The sequence below is a fragment of the Mastomys coucha genome, unplaced genomic scaffold (genome assembly GCF_008632895.1).
Source record: "Mastomys coucha isolate ucsf_1 unplaced genomic scaffold, UCSF_Mcou_1 pScaffold21, whole genome shotgun sequence".
NCBI classification, from domain to species: Eukaryota; Metazoa; Chordata; class Mammalia; order Rodentia; family Muridae; genus Mastomys; species Mastomys coucha.
In genome coordinates this window covers 144,343,184-144,352,073 of record NW_022196904.1, presented here as the reverse complement: position 1 = coordinate 144,352,073, position 8,890 = coordinate 144,343,184, and the positions used below count along the sequence as shown (strand labels likewise).

Below are 8,890 nucleotides of genomic sequence, written 5' to 3'. Positions count from 1 at the left end.
ACTGAAACCTAGCATGGCTGTGCTCTGAGAGGCTCTACCAGCAGCTGATTGAGGCAGAAACTGACAGCTAACCATTGGACTGGGGTAAGGGGCCCCTATGGAACAGTTAGTGGGAGGACTAAAGGAGCTGAAGGGGATTGGAAGAATAACAGTATCAACTAACCAGGACCCCTCAAAACTCTCAGAGACTAAGCTACCAACCAAAGAGCATACATGGGCTGGTCCTTGGCCCATGCTACATATATAGCACAGGACTGCATTATCTCAGGCTTCTGCTGGCCCCAGTAGGAAAGAATTTGTTTATCCTGTACAAACTTGATGTCCCATGGAAGGGGCATGCTAGAGGGATGAGGTAGGATTGGGTGGGTAGGTGGAGGAGCACACACTCAGAAGCAAATAGGATGGGAAATGGGTAAAAACCTCATGGAGGGAGGTAAGTAAAGGGAGGCCAATAAAGGGGTTATACAAATTCCAAAACATTTGGAATATAAATAAGTACAATAATAAATAAAAATATAAATAAATAATTGCTGCATGATATAAAAAAACTAGCCAGGAAGTAAGCTTTCATAGTTCTCTAAGGTGCTACAAATGCTGTTGTGAGAAAAAAGTTTTCAATGGTCTTCTCCAGCTATGAACCCTTTGAACTAAAATACTAACCTCTCAGGAAATGTGGATTATTTTTTTTAGTGACACAGAAGATTGTCTGTTATGAGTGCTACTAACAATCCATTTGACTTGAGGTCTAGTCTATATGAGGGAATTTAAGCCTGGTACAACCAGCAAAAAAGGGAAAAAAAAGCATGCCTGGGCACACCAACTACTGTTGTTTAAGTAACATGAAATGGAGCCAAACTACTTTCTAAATATTTATGTTTACATCGCCAAAAAAAGAGAAAAAAAAAACACAACAGGGTACTTGAGCCTGGACCATAGAAAATGCTACTCTCTGCCTTATTCAGAGCAGTTTTTTTCCCCTGTGAATAGCAATGAGCATAGACACCCATCTCGTTGCTGCTCAAGGTGCTGAGACTAAGTGACATTGTTTTTCCTGAGGCCATTTATGCTACCTACTCAATAACTGAGAGAACACCACAGAATAGGAGACATAAAGTACTTAAGTGCCAGAAAATATGGAGAAGAGCTGCAAAACAGTGTCTTCAGAGTTTGACAGCCATCACAACAATGACACCACAACAGCATATGCTTCCTGGACTTGCTTCTACTGAACTTGGCGAGGTAGTCACTTATAGCTGGAGGTAGGGGTCATACAACTCTAAACATCCCTAAACTGTTGGCCATTACTGGAATATGGGAGAGACATAATCAAATTCTTCCATTGTGTACTGGATAGGGTGTATCACAGTATTAAAGGATAGTTGCAAACCTCAGGCCACTTGCATAGTCTTGGTTTAACACCATGAGTCCCCAAAGTCAAAAGTGAAAGTCAGGAGGAAGGGAGACAAACTAGGACAGAGTGAGTAATAATGGAAGGCATAACATGCCAGCGTTATATAGTCAAGGACCAAACTGAATAAAATAATTTTAAAAAACAGGAGAAACATTATTATTACTAATTTGCATAATTTCAGTTTTCAGTGAGTCACTTTAATTTTTAAAAATGTAATAACACTTTAGGTCCCTGCAGGCAGGTCAATTGCTTCTTCCCTAGGAAAACTGGATGACAACTCCCCAAGTATTCTCATGGATGAAACCTCCAGAGCCCAGTCTGTATAACTCTCTCAAGACCTCCTTGCACTAGCATCTACATCCCTATTTGACTGTGGTCACAATATTTTGAACATTATCCTGCAGGGCATGACTCAGTGGACATCATTAACCATGTGAATGATCATCATTGTAAGTACAAAACTCCTCTACTTCCCTGAAGAATTGCTGTGAATGTTTAGCCAGCCTCAAAAAGATTTCCACATAGAAGGCTCACAGGATGCACTTTTCTACTATGAGTGTATATTAACTATGCAGAAGAGTGAGTTTCATTACAAAGTTTTCTGCATCTATACAATGTATGATGCTCATAGCTGGTGCTAATTGATTGACTTTGAATTATTACTTCTTTATCAGGAAGCTAACTGTACTTCATTATTTACATAAATGACATATAAGTTGTACAAGAAGGCATTACAGCATATTTATTTTACCTATGGAGAGGAGGTAAGTGATTTTTCCCCCAGGAAAAGAACTCCATAGGCTTATGCTCATTTGAAATTTGATCCATGTTTGAGTTCTTCTGCCAGTTTTCTTTGCAATAGAGAAGGCAGATATCCTATAATAAAATTTTGACAAAACACTTTGGTGGATTTTATGACTTCTATATCTTTAAATATTGCATGCTCCTTGGTTTCCCTCAAAATGCTTTGTTTCTACATTATGTATGCACTTAATTGAGAAGAGAAATTCATTCAAAGCCATAAGTGGCCTGGGCCTGATATGAATTATATGAAAACTAAAGGAGATGTTCAAATTCATTTTTTGTAAGCACTGAGGTGAGAGTGATCCATGAATGCTGCAATGTAAATTGTGAAGACGTCATTAGTTCATCTTATAAATCATAATCCTTTTGCCCATGAAACACAGATAAATACATGCAGACTGACTTGAGGCTTTATGTTAGACATATCTTTTCATCTCAGTGGAGTTAAAGCTTATAAAAGTACAAAATTTGGGATGAGAATTTGCAGCTTGTGAGTAAACATATCTGTGTTAAACCCTGCTTGCCACTAATCAGTGAGTAGCCTACATCGCAATAATAATAAGACAAAGAATAGATTGTAATATGGCATGGCTTCCTTTTATTTTTATTTTAATTTATTAACTTATATCCCACTTACTACCTTGGCTCCCTGTGATCCCCTCTTGCAATTCTTCCCCCATCTCCCCTACCCTTCTCCTCAATTCAAAGCCACAGTAGTTATTTCAGAATGAACCCTTTTGCAGGCCTTTGGTTCCCAAGACAAAGGATTGAACAAGGAACACATGCTTAGAAACAGAAACAGAATTCTGGAATTCAAGTAATGCTGAGCTCTTGACAAGGAAACATGTACTTATATTTTATCTTATCTTCAATTTAATTAAAAATCTGTTTAGCCTGTCATACTTGGGAATCAAAAAAGATTAAATAAAATCAAGGACCCAAAACAAGTCTAGAATTTTATAATTAAAATATAAATAAAATACTTAACACCTTGTGCTCTGTAAAGTGAAAACAATCACCTATTTCTAATATAATTAGAGGATAGATAGAACGCACATCTAAAGTTCTACTCTAGAGAAGTCCTTGGGGAAAAAAATCTACAGAGAAAGTGACTTTTTCCTGAGCTCATAACTGAGTTGGTAATCATCCACACATCATTTTTATCACATTATTAAATAATCTCAATTTCAGTATACTGACTAAAAAATTTAATGTGGGCTAAGGAATCCATTAATAATTGTTAAATTCTAGCAAATGTAACTCTCTATATGACTAATACATCAATTTTGGTTTGGGGAAAAGTATTTTCTACACAATTTCAAAGTACCAATTATTGTTCAATGAAGTCATATGTTGACACTATGCATTTCGAGTTTAATTCAACTTCTTTATCATCATGTTTCTTTTTTCCAATGGCTGTGAACATTCTAATGATTGAAAGATGACTCTGATGGAGAATAATACAAAAGTAACAGAGTTTCTCCTACTAGAACTCACCAATAACCCATGATTACAGCTTCCCCTCTTCACAACATTTCTCCTCATCTATACCATCACCCTGGTGGGAAATCTGGGGATGGTTCTGATGATTGTCCTGGACTTTCATGTCCACACTCCCATGTACTTTTTTTTTTTACACAATCTGTCCTTGGTTGATTTTTGTTACTCCTCAGCATCACACCTACAGTCATTACTGGGCTACTTATAGGAGACAAGATCATTTCCTATAATGACTGTGCTGCTCAGATGTTCTTTTTTGTAGCCTTTGCTACTGTGGAAAATTACCTCTTGGCATCAATAGCCTATGATCACTATGCAGCAGTGTGTAAGCCCTTGCACTATGCCACTGCTATGACTACAAGTGTGTGTGTCTATCTTTCTATAGGTTCCTATGTGTGTGGTTTGCTAAATTCCTCCATCCACACTGGGAACACTTTCAGTCTTTCCTTATGTGGGTCTAATATGGTTCACCATTTCTTTTGTGACATTCCAGAAGTCATGGTTCTCTTATGCTCTGACAGACATATCAGTGAACAGTTTCTTCTTTATGTAGTGAGCTTTCATATTTTTTGCCCTTTTATTTATCTGGATATCCTACATATTTATTTTATCACAGTCTTTAAAATGCAGTCAAGTGCTGGATATGGAAAGGCTGTATCTACTTGTGCCTCACACTCCACTGAAGTGTCTATTTTCTATGGGGCTGCCAATTCATGCATTTGCTGCCTAGCTCCAGTCACTCCATGGATATTGAGCAAATTACATCTGTGTTCTACACCATGATCATCCCTATGATGAACCCTCTGGTCTACAGTGTAAGAAACAAAGAAGTCAAGAGTGCATTTACAAAAATTTTCAGGTGACAAAATAGCCTGCAATGATTTATTTTTAATGTTGTAGGATAAATAATATTTAACATTTTTCTGCCACATCCAATTAAATTCCAGAATGGATTCTCATTTTTTTCTGTAAGTCTAAGTTATAGAAGTATAGAAAAATGTACTATGTTGAATTCAGGAGCTTATGAGGATTTTTTTTTGCCTTCTTGACCATGCCCCTATGATGGATATTTATGTACTCTCTTAATCAGTGACTGCTTTAATTAAGTGTAATCTTAATATCAGTAAAATGTAGACAATATGTTCAAACTCAATCTTAAATATGCATTTATGTATTTGATGGTAATTTACCACTCAAAAATGTTTCATATACATTTTTCTATACTGACACATTTTGAACCTTTGCCTTATGTTTCACTCTTTTACTGGTCAGTGAAGGTTTGTCTGTTTTTTTAACACAGGATACACAAGAACCACCTATTACCATTGAAATAAGAGTTAAGAGCACAGGTCATAGAAGCATATTACAATTACATGAATTGTTTAAATGAATGATTAGATTAAAATGACTGAGTGTGTCTTATGCAATGAAACTAGTTATTTTTATATAAATTCTTTTTTGTTGTTGGTTTTTAGTTGTGCATTTCTTTAATCCCAGCACTCAGGAGACAGAGATGGACAGATCTCTGTGAGCTAAAAGCTACTCTGGTCTAAAGGACACCCAGAGCTATATATTGAAACCCTGTCTCAAAAAAATATTAAGTTTTTAAAATCATCATTACTCCTCACATTGGCTTGTGCGTTTAGGCAATCTTTCCACACCAGGCCTCAGTTTCTCCTGGACGCTGGGTCTTAGTAACACTGACACAACCATCTGATGAGGATGCCATTAGATTTAAGGGAGATAATACACATTGGAACTTGCAAGCACTGACTATCTTCAACTAGAGAGCAAAGCTAAGTTTCAGTCAATGCCATAAAGGACAAGAAGATCCAGGCAGAGGCTTCAAAGGCTGAAAGTGAGTCCCATCTATGAGACCTGGACGAGTCATCTGTGACAGGTGCCTTAGAGTACAGAGTTCAGGGGCAAGACTGATGGAAGAAGTTGGGACCCAGAGCACTGCATTGAGGCATTGAGCTCACAACTAGAGCTCAGTGTATATAAACTAGAGTCTGTAGTCATTGTGTCCCAGATGGGCATCTGGGAATAACACTGGCCCCTAGTGGGGACAGCTCCCCCCAAGAGTAAAGGAAGGGGACATTCTGAACACAACTGGGTCACAAATGACATTGCACAATATTTGGAGAAGGAACGTGAGTTTCCAATGGTCTGGGCCTAGAGAGACACAAGGGCTTAGGATGGCCTTCAACAAGAAACTCAAAAGAAAGTTTCTAGTGCAAGATCTGAAGTCACAAGAGGGACAGAGCCAGTGGTGGACGACTGAGGGAGATCCAGATTCTCATTCCAAAGCCAGGAGCCTGGGCCTCCTTTAGGATTATCTCTAGATGGGACAGCTAGAGAGACTTTCAGAAGAAGTAGGTGCCAAAGTCCAGATTCAACTTGTGAAGAGGACTGTCCCGCGGTCTCCTTCCTCCGTGGGTATTCACGAACTGGGTTATAATTGAGTCCTGGGAAGGCAAATGGTTAATAAGGAAGGACACAGATGCCAGGTAGATGTGATAAGAGAGAGAGCTTTACTGTAATTCACTCAGTATTTATAGTTACGCTTAGGAACCAGACCCAGAGGAAATTGAAACCTGCCCATCTAACATAAACACGAGAAGATCCATTAACACCAGACCGGAGGAAGATCTTGAAAGAAAGATCCGGCAAACCTTTAACATAAACATGAGACCTGCTCAGTCTTTGATCTAAGGAGCAGCAGTCAGGGTTCCACACAGCGGGTGTCTAGCCCCAGCTTCCAAGTCGCTCCCAAGCAAAGGGGGGTTAGAGACCATAGTTCACCCCTTATTAATTTCAAAGCAAGAGGCAGGATCAAGGCAATTTTAGCTCGGCACATATACTGCATGGGAATCATAGCGGTGCATTAGCTAGGGATCTGAAATTCTCACTGACTCCGTCTTCCCTGGCTCAATGGGCAAAGCATACTAGCCTAAAGCGTGTCTCTGGCAGAGATACAGCCACTAGGTATGTGCCTTCGTCTGGGCAGACTTCATAATCAGTTAACTAGATTCCCCTTGCACCATCCTTCCATACAGAAATTCCAAGATATGTCCATGAAACCTGCAAAGTCCGGAAGCTGTTATGATTTTTCTGAAAGCAGAAAACTCTGACTTCTTGATGCTTAGGGCAGGGTGGCTGGGATCAGTCCTTTTGTTCGCCAGCACTCTGGGGTCTGTTGCCAGGAAACAGGTCTCAAGATAATGCAAATTAGTCTTTTGTGACTCAGTGATAGCATTAACCTTTGAAATGCTGGAATCTCGGTGGTAATCTAGACACCCTTGGGTGTTGCCTGTTCTTCAGAAAGTAACAGAGACTCGAACAAGTTTTGGTCTGGGTAAAACACGGTTAAATAGTTTCTGCTTTGTCAGGAAAAGCAGATTTTTCTTGAAAAGCTGGTAATTAGCAGGATCTAGGCACTTCGGGATGTCCCCTGATCTAGTTAAACCTTGAAACGAAGCGAAACTTTGCTCAGGGTAAGCTTTTCTGCTTGAATCGGGATAAGCAGATTTTAGCAGTTTTCCAAAGCAAACGAACACAAAAGAAAACACATGCAAAACTGGCAGAGTAAAAAAGCCTATCAAGGACAAAACTAGCAGGGGGGGAGCCTAACTTAAGGCATCAGCCTTTCCGAGTCAATCTGTCGTACCAGTCTTTCTGGGAGCCAGCGTGCTTCCTCCTCGGTTTGGGAAAACATGCAGACAGAACCTCTGCCCCAAACCAGAACCGGGTCCGGACCAAGCCACGTATTAGTGAGTGGATCTCTCCACCGCACCATAGCATGGGAATTTACTGAATCAGGATGCCAATATCAGTCTGCTGCTGAACAATTATTAATATCGATCTGCAGAAAGTTCAAAATGAAAAGGACAAATGCTACATGCGCTTTGGGGGACCTCTGAGGAAAAAGGCTTCTTCCCTTGGTCTAAAAAGACAAAATTTAGTCGTGTAAACAACAATTAAAATTTTAGAAAAGGAAGAAAAAAGAAAATCTTTTCTGGTGAAAGAAGGCCCGTTGTCTGTAAAAAATAGTTTTGGTGCAAACTATAAATAGCACCAAAACTTGTAAACGAAAAATGTTAAGAGGCTTCTCCTGATTGCAGGGAAGCAGAAATAAATCTAGAACAGGTAAAAATGTAGACCTGTAAAATTAAGCCTTCTAAATATTGTGTAAAGAGTAATATCTATATGTCAGGTACTAAAGATACCAGCCCTATAGGGTCTATCTCTCAAATGTGGGACTGGAGAAAAAAATTAACACATTTAGGGCACAGCTTTAACAGCCTATAAAACTGCAGTTAATCAGCCAAGGAGTATATACAATCACTTGTTTTTCATAGATGAGAAATCTAGCTCTTTTCCAGGAGGTGCCATCAGTAAACACTACATGGGCATATTCTATTGGCTACCAAGCAGTTATCTTTGGAAAGATAACTTCATGTATATAAAAAACTTTAATAATCTATCTTGGGGGAAGAATATCTATAGACTCTAGGAATCTAAATTGAATAAGTAGTAAATTTGTACAAAAGCCAATAGTCTAGCTCCAAGGTAAAATAGGGTGGGAAAATAACATCTGACTCTTTGTCAAGGTAAGTTAACATTAGCATCTCACCCAGCATAATTGTCTGTGCAAGAGCTTCGAAAAATGGCACGAAAATATGTTTTGGAGACATCCTTGAATGGATCCACAAACAGGTTCTTACTGTCACAACAATGTAAAGGTAAATTCAATAGTATTATCCACCTGCTGTAAAGGAGATATCTCTACGTAAATAAGGATCTGGGAGAAATTGGATCAGAATTGCCTCTAAAAATATCAATAAGGCCTTCCAGTCTCTTGTGGTAAGTTTAGAAAAGGACGAAACCAAAAACTATCACCCAATAATTTTTTAAGATCAATATAAGGTTATCAAATGGTCTCTTCACCTACTCTGGGGCCATTGTAACCCCCTCTCAATAAAGGCGATGGTAAACCTTAAAAACATGACAATACGTCTTGGGGAAATATCCCAACAAACAAGAATTGTAAAGAAAAAATCTTTTAAATCTATAACTATTAGTAAAATCCTTTTGGAATTGCCATAGGAGATGGCAATCCAGTCTGTAATGTTCTCAATCAAATCATAGAAACATAAATCTTTTACCTGATTA

General features: G+C 38.7%; 1 pseudogene; it reads left to right on the top strand.

The window, feature by feature from the left end:
- Positions 1-3,656: 3,656 nt before the first annotated feature.
- On the top strand, positions 3,657-4,578 carry LOC116101080 (annotated as a pseudogene).
- The last annotated feature ends 4,312 nt before the right edge of the window (positions 4,579-8,890 follow it).